The 10,350-nt window shown below is 37.6% G+C and overlaps 1 non-coding gene across 1 annotated transcript; it reads left to right on the top strand.

Annotated features, from left to right (window-relative positions):
• Positions 1–1,621: 1,621 nt before the first annotated feature.
• Positions 1,622–1,728, top strand: LOC113754641. Its single transcript, XR_003465319.1, has one exon. It is a non-coding gene; the product is annotated as a small nucleolar RNA R71 (small nucleolar RNA).
• Positions 1,729–10,350: the final 8,622 nt, after the last annotated feature.

Below are 10,350 nucleotides of genomic sequence, written 5' to 3'. Positions count from 1 at the left end.
GACATTTATAAATTTAACTTCTTCGGTCCTTTCTTGGTTAACCTTTTCATCATATGGCATATTAGACACAAGAGCAGTAGGCTCTATACTCCCTTCTTTATTATCCAAATTGAATTCCAATTCCTCACCATTAACCCGTAATATAAGCTTACTTTTTTCTACATCAATCATAGTTCGTGCAGTGGCTAAAAACGGTCGTCCTAGAATAATTGGCATTCTCACATCTTCTTCAATATCTAAGACAACAAAATCCACAGGTATTATAGATTGTCTTACCTTTATGAGCACATTTTCCAAAATACCCATGGGACGTGTGATTGACCGATCCGCCAATTGCAATGTAATATTGGTAGCTTTTAGCTCTTGAAGTCCCAATCTCCGGGCAACCGATAACGGCATAAGTGACACACTTGCACCTAAATCACATAAAGCATTAGAAAAATGCAATTGACCAATAGTGCAAGGAATAGAAAAACTTCCCGGATCTTTCAATTTAGGAGGGAGTTTATTCTTAATCAATGCACTACACTCTTCCGTTAATGCTATCATCTCATTATCTACAATTTTCCTCTTCTTTGACATGATGTCTTTCAAGAAACGTGCATAAGAGGGAATCTGTGTTATAGCATCAATGAAAGGAATGTTAATGTGCAATTGTTTAAACATTTTGAAGAACTTTTCAAACTCCCGATCCTGTCCATCTTTCTTCAACCTGTGAGGAAAAGGTATCACATTAGAATTTAATTTGGGATGAAGTGCATCAATATCAATGATAACATGATCATTTTGACTTTCTTGCTCCCCTTCAATTGCTTGCTTCTTGTCTTTTTCACCACCTGAATTTTCAAAATCGAATCCCTCAACCGTTTTACCGCTTCTAAGAATGATTGCATTGACATGCTCTCTCGGATTCACTTCGGTTTTACTTGGTAATTCACCAGGGTTTCTATTGTTGATCACATTGGCAATTTGACCAATTTGAACCTCCAAGTTTCTGTACATCCCAGCTAATTGGTCCAACCGCCCCTCAACTCGCTCGAATCTATCCGAAGTCACCTTAGCAAGTTTTTCCACCGCGATCTCCCAACTTGGTTTAGTTTCAGCCTGTGGTTGCCTTGGTTGAAATCCCGGCGGATTGGTTGGCCTTTGTTGATTGCCTTGATCTTTCCATCCAAAGTTTGGATGATTTCTCCACCCCGGATTGTAAGTATTCGAATAGGGATTAGTTGGAGCATTTCGGTTGTAATTATTGACAAATTGTACCTGCTCAGAATCAACACACTCATTAATATCATGTTCACCTCCACAGAAAGAACAACAAGCTACGTGAGCATTAGATGAACTTGGGCTAACTCCACCTTGTCTACTCAATAACTTCATCACGTTATTCATTTGGGCACTCAACATATTGAGAGTGTCCATTTCGATCATACCTGCGTGACGTCTCGTATTACCTCTTTCATTGGCCCATTGGTAGTTATTTGCGGCCATTTCTTCTATCAAATTTTGAGCTTCTTGGGGTGATTTACCCATTAAAGCTCCACCTGCGGCTGCATCAATAATAGTTTTAGTGGAGAAAGATAAACCATTATAAAAGGTTTGTATGATTAACCATTCCGGCAGTCCATGATGTGGACATTTCCGAAGCAAATCTCTAAACCTTTCCCATGCCTCATATAATGATTCTCCCTCCAATTGACTAAAACTAGTGATATCCATTCTAAGCTTAGCAGTCTTTCCTGGTGGAAAATACTTATTTAAGAATGCTCTTGATAAATCATCCCATCCGGTGAAAGTATTAGGAGCATGAGAGTGTAGCCAAAGTTTGGCCTTATCTCTCAATGAAAATGGGAACAATCTTAGCCTTATAGCATCATCACTAACTCCATTCATTTTAATTGTATCACAAATTTCCAAGAATGTAGCTAAGTGTGTATTAGGATCTTCTACTGCATTACCTCCAAATTGAGATTGTTGAACCATTTGGATAAGTGATGGCTTAATCTCAAAGTTGTTAGCATTTACCGTAGGCCTTACTATGCTTGTTTGAGATCCTTGTGTTCCCGGTAGAGCAAAATCTCGTAGAACTCGCCTATTTGCTTCATTTTCAGCCATTTTTTCTTCAAATGGTAGTTTTATCAAAATTTCCTCTATCGGTTGCCAAATCTCTTGCTCCTCCTGCTGTTGTGTGTGCCTCCTTTATCTACGTAGTGTCCTCTCAATTTTTGGATCGAAAGGTGCGACTTCTCGAGACTCCCGGTGCATACACTACAAACAGAAATAAGGGATATTATGCAACTTCAATGGTAAAAAAAAACTGATTACAATATAAGATTAAATATAATCTAAAAAAATAAAGCTGTCTAAATTAATAAAGATGATTAGGCTCTAATATTGCCGCTCCCCGGCAACGGCGCCAAAAACTTGACGGGTTTTTGCTTTAAGTGCAAGTTTAATTCCGATTTTACACCCGTTGGACTGCAAGTATACAGGTCGCAATTGTAGTACAAGATGTGTATCGGGTCGATCCCACGAGGAGCAATTTAAACAATTACTAAGCCCTTGTTCTCTCTATTATTTAGACTTACAATTAATCTGAGCAGAGAAAGTCTAATGCTGTAATCTACAACTCTAATATACAAATCTAGTTTAACAAATGCTGAATGCAAATAGAGAAATTTCACTTAAGGAAGATTCTAGGGATGTAGATTCCACTTATGGCATAAACTACACAAATGAATGGATTTACTTCTTGCTATTATTCTTGCTTAACCAGAGATTTATTTCCAAGATTACCAAGTCTCATTTTCATGATGAAATGGCCTAGAGCAATATAGATTTCCCTATTTTCATGGTGAAATACTACTACTACTCTGTTTTATTTCATGAAATGCTAAATAATCCACCTAAGTGTATCTCTATTTTCATGAACATACAACTCAAGCTCTACTCATGTGTTTCAATTGTTATTACCAACTCTCATTGAATAATAACACTATAAACATGCTATTGGTGATCAATCAATAACAAGTAAGAACAGCTACACAAGTAGACAAGTTAATACAAGATATAACAAGTGTAAATCACATTCAATTAGTATTATTTAGCCATAAGTTTCATCTACTCCCTAGATATAGAAAATTAGCTACTCATGAATGATTTAACAATCAAACTCACAAGTTTATTAATGCAAAACATCATGAAGTACAAGTATAAGAAAGGTAAAAGAAAGCTTAGCCAATTGAAGGTAAAGCTCTCCAATTCCTGCTATGTTCTTGTACAAGATGGTTACAAGTGAAAAACCAAATGCTTCTCTAAGAACTCTAGAGAGAAAACTTGTTGCAAGAAGGAAAACTAGCTACGTATGGTAATCCAGGCTTCTCCCCTGTGTTTCTGCATAAAAGGTGGTAGAAATTCCATTCCTCTCACTTCATAATTTCCTCCACTCAGATTTTGTAAAAAGAAGTCAAAGATATGATGTTTCCTTTTTGTCCACACTCATTTGGTCTTCTCTTTTATTGCAGAAGCATGTGCACCGAATTCCCTTGCATCTTATAGCTGGAAAGTGGTATGAACACAAGAGAATTGACTGAGTCAAATTGCAGAATTTCGGCTATAAAACGCGCCTACACAAAACGCGGCATAAACTCGCGTTTTGTCTACTCGCGTTTTCACTCTGGCCTTATTTAAACTGCAATTTTATCCATGATAAAGGCCAAACTAGCTTTTGTGAAAAACATAAAAGTTGTAGCCCTTTGAGTTAGCTTTCCAATGCTTCAAGAATCATCCAAATCGGAGCTTTGTAGGCTGAGATATGATCGAAATACTGTCACCTATTCAAACCTCTGTTTTAACTTCCGACCACAGAATGCAGCTTCTGTATTCCAACGTTTTACCCATGAAGATGGCAGAAATGGATTTCGATGTCTTCATACGAATTGTAGGTCTCTTTCTTAGCTTTAAAATAGTATAAAGATCACCTCAATCGGATAAGTGTAGCTCCAGATATGGTCAAAATACTGAAGAGTGTCAAAACTGACTTGTATTGCATTTCCTCACTTGAACGTTTTTCACTTCATTCTTCTTGTTGCCACTTGAATTCATCACCAAATCTCTATTTTTTACCTCATTTGACATCCTTTGGTGATTGAATCATCATTCCTGCATAAAAATGAAGTTTTTACCATTAAAATCAATAGAAATGCAATATTATCCACTTTTACCAAAAATATATAATTTTACCAAAAACCTCTTTATTTTATTTATAAAACTAAATAATCAACTCAAAATTAACTAATAAAATGCACTTAAAAATACGTAAAATAAACTCTTATCATTGGCATATATCTTGTACAGTTTGGATTTGGAATCATTTATGTATAGTTGGGAATTGTTTCCGCTTCGCTTATGACATGTAATTATTGGAGAATTTGATGTATATTTGAGATATATCTCGTAATCTATTTGAGGACTGTAGTGACTGACTGAGTCCCGGCAAGAGCTGGGCAGACGGTCCGCCGAACCCTTTGGTTCGCCTTAGGGGGAGGTGGGGCCGTCACATAGGTACTTCCACTTTCAGGCATCAAAGTTAGCTATTCTTGGGAATCTGTCTAAAGCTACTTCACACACCTTTGCACGTATAACAACTAGCCCTGTAATTGAGTGATAATGCGACGGTGTAGCTTTTGATGTGAATGAAATACTAATTGGCCTCTTTCCATTTCTACCTTGGCTTAGAAACTGAAAGAAGTATGAGTTAAAACTTGAAGTCTGCGCCTAGTGATTGGAGTTGACATCTTAATATACTTAATAAGTTGGTGAGGCGATAAAGCAATCAGGGGCAGGTTAGTGCCATGTATTTGTTGTGGTTCCCTGTTCGGTTGTTGCAGAGTAAGCCAAGTCGGGAGTCTCGCTATACCAAATAATAAGTGAGGGTGCAGTTGTGGTTCCCATGCCAAACATCTCCTGAGTGAGCCAGTTGGATTCTCAGGAGATCTAAAAATGAATAAGTGCAAAAATAGCACAAAATAGCACCAAAAAAAAGATAATTCTGAAAAAAATTGGTATTGCAATTGCCACAAGAGGGACAGCTTTGCAGTCGAAAAACAAAATCTATTAATAAGCTGCAGCCAAGTCCTTGCACTCACACAACGAGGGACAATGGGGGAACCCCGCCGCAACTATAGTGCAGGCAAACCACTATCGTTACCATTGTTAACGTCTTGGTTCTGGTGAGCAATCCTAGATCTCACTTGGATCTTCGACTTTTAGGTATATTGGGATTTTAAACCAAAAAACTTGGTTGCGAATGGAAAGTTAAGACTAGTCTTTTGGACGTTTTTAACCCAACTGCTGTGAGCACGCCATCTTTCTTTAATATAATTGTCATATGGGCCAATTAGTGTTGATTTCATATCAAATTGTTATGCTCGAACAAATTCCCTTTACCAGGCTAGATGACATTTGTGACGACCCCACCTCCCCCTAAGGCGTACCAAAGGGTTCGGCGGACCGCCTGCCCAACTCTCGCCAGGACTCACTCACTCGTATCACATGCATACATCCATAGACCATAAATAACATCGCAATTCAAGCTTATAATTTACATTGATGCACAATCAAGATACAAAACCTCAATATACCCAAACTGGTTCAAAGTGTATACAATCCAAATACAAAACATTCTATTCGAGTAATCGCGCGAGTACAAGTCAAAAGTCAAAAACAACTAGTCTATGCTAGTCTTTACATATCTTACGCCTCACTCGTACCCCTGAAAGGAAAACAAATGGAGTGGAATGAGCTAAAAGCCCAGTGAGGTTCCAAATAGCAAATTGACCATTATTTATAAGTACAAGTTTTCGATACAGCAAAGTAACGAGCATGAAGAGTTCATAAAAGTGAGCAATAACACGTCAAGTGGCAATCTAAAAAATGAGCGAGTGTAAAAGTTTTTCAGAAGAGTCAATAATCCAATAAGCAATAATCATTCCAAAGTATAAGGATACGGATGGCTCTCAGGAGCCAAATTCCCATTGCATTACCAGAAGCTTGATCACGTAGTAGTTGACACTCCGTCAACTTTCAAGTAAAGGAACCAATCCAGTAGAGCACAACTTACGCTACTCTCCGTCCACCGTTCAAACCCCCTACTGGGTCCAAAATCCTCAAGAAACACGGGTGGTAATACTCGAGTATACCGATTAGTCGAGGAGATATCACTCCACTCGACAATCAAGAGACCCAGGGTTCGTTACCCAATCGACCAAGCCCTTGCCGGCTCGACTCGAGTAACTTGCTGCAGGGTTTCTGGAATTCCAGGAAGTGCGCACAACATGAACAAGTATATCAATTCAATTTCAACAATAAACAAGTATAAATCAAATAAGGGCAAGTGCGATAAAGTACACTCTTGCCCGATCAAGCCAATCATATATCATTTAATCATATTGATCAAGTATTGGAAACAAGTGTCCAGTTCAATCAGGTATTTGGAAGCACTCACCAAAATGAAGTGCCCCTAGTAATCACGTCTGGGTTATACTCCGGGTTCGGAGTCCAAATCTGCGATAAAACTTTGTTTCAGAACTTTAAAAATCAACTAAGGTTCGAAACGTAGACGTTTCGTTCAATAAGAATCAAGACATGGAAATTCACTTGGAGAATATTCGTGAAACACTTGCTTGCTTTTCAAACTATATAACTTTGTAACATTTATACTTGAAAATGCCATTTGAGTCGAAAGTACAAGGAAAACGTATTTCTAGTAGTCATAGTCGTATTTCTCAAGGGTACAAGTTCGACCAAATCCTTACTTATATACCTCGGTAAAAGAAGACGCAAATATCCTAGATGATTCAAGTAGTAGTCACTCTTAACCCTTACTCAAGTCGCAAGTATATTTCTCTAGTTCTCGAGTGTAAATTTGGGCAGCATGCCCTTTATATTTTCCTATTTCCAGCCATTTATGGCTTCATTCTTTTACGCAATCCAACCCAAAGTCATTCATAACACAATTTCATTTCAATAGCCGTTCAATAGGCTCAGGACAATACAAGGACAAGAAATCAAGATAATAACGAGTGCGGAAATGAAGTTTACAAAAGACAGTTTTAACGGGTTCTTGCGGAATGGACATATCCAAGGCTATGCTTATCGGATTGAAGTGCAACTTATACCCTTTCGAAGCTAAGACGAAGTCCTACAACTTTCATGAAGATCACTTGGTCAAATTTCTAGTGTAACCTAATCAAATTCCCAGTTCACAGAACCAGGTTCCAACTAATCGGCTAATTAACTGTACTACATTTAAATGGTCATATCTCAGGCTACCAAAGTCCGTTTAAGGAGTTCTTTGAGGCGTTTAAAAGCTAAGACAGAGTACTAGAACTTTCATATTTTGGAAAATGGCTAAATCAGTACGGATCATAGTGAATAGACACGGTCAACTAGATGAACTGTCTAAAACAGATCACTGGAAACATCCTAGGGCAACGAGGGTATTTTGGTCTTTTCACAGGCTACGTTGCTCCGATTGAGCTGAAGTTTTGTAGGAATCTATAAAACATCATTCTATACAACTTTTATGTTTTATGCCAAGCCTAATTCGGCCTCTAACATAGTGCACTGAAACCGGACAGAACTGAAGTCAAATTTTCCAGAAATCTGGAATTTTTTGGTTTCAAGGAACTTTCTTCATTTCTTGCTTCACTTGCTACCAAAACCCCCTATTTAATCTTAGATACAACATATATTAACCATTCATCAAGTATAGGCAGCAATCCTTCAAACCCTAATTCATGTAACTAAAAGGAAAAACACCCAAAACATGATAACAACTATCATTCACCACAAATTTGAGGTGCTAAGCTAATATGAACAAGATCAAGAGTAAGAAATGGGGAAATCATCATCCTTACCTTGCTTAAGTGTCTTCCAAGAGCAACCCTAGTTCTTCCTTTCAAAATTTCACCAATACTCCACTAGCTAAACACCCAAGGATGACTTTAATCGGTTTGTTTTCTTTGTTTCCTCACTTGGTGACTAGATTCAAGAAGAAATGGAGCAACTTTCCCTTGGTGTTTTCCTCTCCCTCTCTCTCGGCCAAGCAGCAGAAAAAATTAAGAAGAAAGATGGCTCCAAGGTGATAAGAAGATAGAAAAGTTATTTGGTCAATGGCCCTTAGGTGGCCAACAAGTGGCTTCACCACCACCACTCATTTTTTTTTCTTTTCCTTGCTATTTTGGTCCATATTTTCGGTCAAGGCTAGCTGGAATTCAGGAGATATTTTGCTCAAGTGTTAATGAGCTCATGTGGTAAGAAAGTGGTGGTCAAGTGGTGCGTTCAGTCGGTAGTGCACGGTACCCGTCAGTTCGCACCGTTTTTCCTTAAATCACACGTACTAGGGTTTTAACTTCCTATTCACTAACTTTTTTATCATTTCTTCTAATCACATATTATTTCTCACCCAAAGTCACTCTTAAGCACCAAATTTGATTCTCGCTCCGTATCGGATAATTACACGACGGAAAAACGTGAAAACCCTAACTCGCTCCAACTTGAAAACGAAAAGTGAAACCCTTTACTTTCATGTTCATTTGCACTTATTGTGAGGTGATTGGGTGGTAGGGTTATTAAAAAATCATAATTTCCAATTAAAAGGGCACTTTTGAGAAAATGTGAGGGGTTTTACAATTCCAGTGATTAAAATTAGGGTTTCGGTTGAAATATGAGAAATTTGAGAAAATGGTCAGTCACAAATGAAACTAGGGTTTTGATTAGACTTTATTTCTAGAATTTAGGCTTTCTAGTCAGTAAAACAAAACAATAAAATAAAGAAACCGTAATATTCTCTTTGAGGCTAAACAACAATAGTATCCTAAAAGTTGGGGTATCACAACATTTCATCGCGCACACATGCTGAAGACTGGGAATTAACCAATTATTGCTATTTGATACAGTCTGCTGATAAGTGCATAGTTTACGTGTTTTTAGTGTATTTTATTAGTTAGTTTTGGTGTGTTTTAATTAGTTTTATAGCTAATAAACTAAGATTCTAGTGAAAATATGCATTTTATGGTTTAAAGTATGAAAATTGTATTTCTATGAACTTTTACGGCAAAAACTTCATGTTTTTGTAGGTTTAAGAATTCAATCATTAAAGGCAGTAAATTGAGAAGCGAATTGGATGATTGAGGATGTTTTGAAGTGATAAAAGGAAAATATGAAGTGCAAGAGATGAAATGCAATCAAGTTCTAAAGAAAAGGAGTTTCACAGCTTTGACACCTTGTGGTATTTTGGCAATATCTTGAGCGACAATGATCAGATTGAGGTGATTCTTATACCATTTTGAAACCAACAGATAGATATACATTTGGTATGAAGACATTGAAGTCCAGTTCGGTGGTTTTCATGGTCAAAAGGTCGAAATACTGAAGTACATTTTCTATGGTTGAAGCTGAAACAAGTTTTTGACCAGTCAAGGGTAATATGGTCATTTCTCAGTCCACGGAGCTCTAAATTAGGTGATTCTTGATGCATTGGAAAGCTAACGTAAATAGCTACAACTTTCATGTTTTACACAAGAGCTAGTTAAACCTCTAACATCGAGCAAATATCAGTTGAAATGGATCAAAAACAGAGCAAGCAATCCGAACCCGGATCCAATATGATCCGATCCCTCGTCTGATCTTCTGGACAAGTGGATCCGAGACCAGAGGATCCGAGCTCGGATCCACGGTAGTAGGCCTCGGATCCCAATGAACAGTGAAGGAAAAAATGAAGAAAAATGCGATCCGAGGGGTATTTTGATCAATCCGAGCTCGGATCTTGCCCTCAGATCCCCAATTTCGGCTCTGCAACTTGTGCTCTATTCACACAAGCTTTTTGACCAATTTATCTACAAGAAATCCGGCTGGAACTAAGCAAGCAAGTGTAGAGAATTCAAGAAGCATCTTTTGGTGAGTCCAAGAAGCAATTACAACAACTTTAACAACTCACCATGAGCTTGAATTCCTCTATAAATAGCAGCCTTGGAGGAACATTTTCACAACTTTGGAAGGCTAGAGAAACTCACCAAAAATATAGTCTTCACTAGTTTTTCTTAGTTCATTAGTATAGTATAGGTAGTGTAGTTTATCCATCTTGTGTTTGTAGCTAGATTTGGATGAAGATTGAGAAGCAAAGATGGAGAGGTTGATCTCATGTGACAAGGGTGATATCTCTTCTACTACTTTCTCTCTTGTATTAGATTTCATGTTTAGCTATAATACAAGTTTGGATTTGTGTTTTTAACATGTTTAGTTAAAGTTTATGCCTAGAGTTATGGTTGAACTTGCTATATCTTGTTT

The sequence above is a fragment of the Coffea eugenioides genome, chromosome 11 (genome assembly GCF_003713205.1).
Source record: "Coffea eugenioides isolate CCC68of chromosome 11, Ceug_1.0, whole genome shotgun sequence".
In the NCBI taxonomy this organism is placed as follows: Eukaryota; Viridiplantae; Streptophyta; class Magnoliopsida; order Gentianales; family Rubiaceae; genus Coffea; species Coffea eugenioides.
The sequence above is the reverse complement of the archived record's forward strand: the minus strand, read 5'-3'. Positions and strand labels throughout refer to the sequence as shown.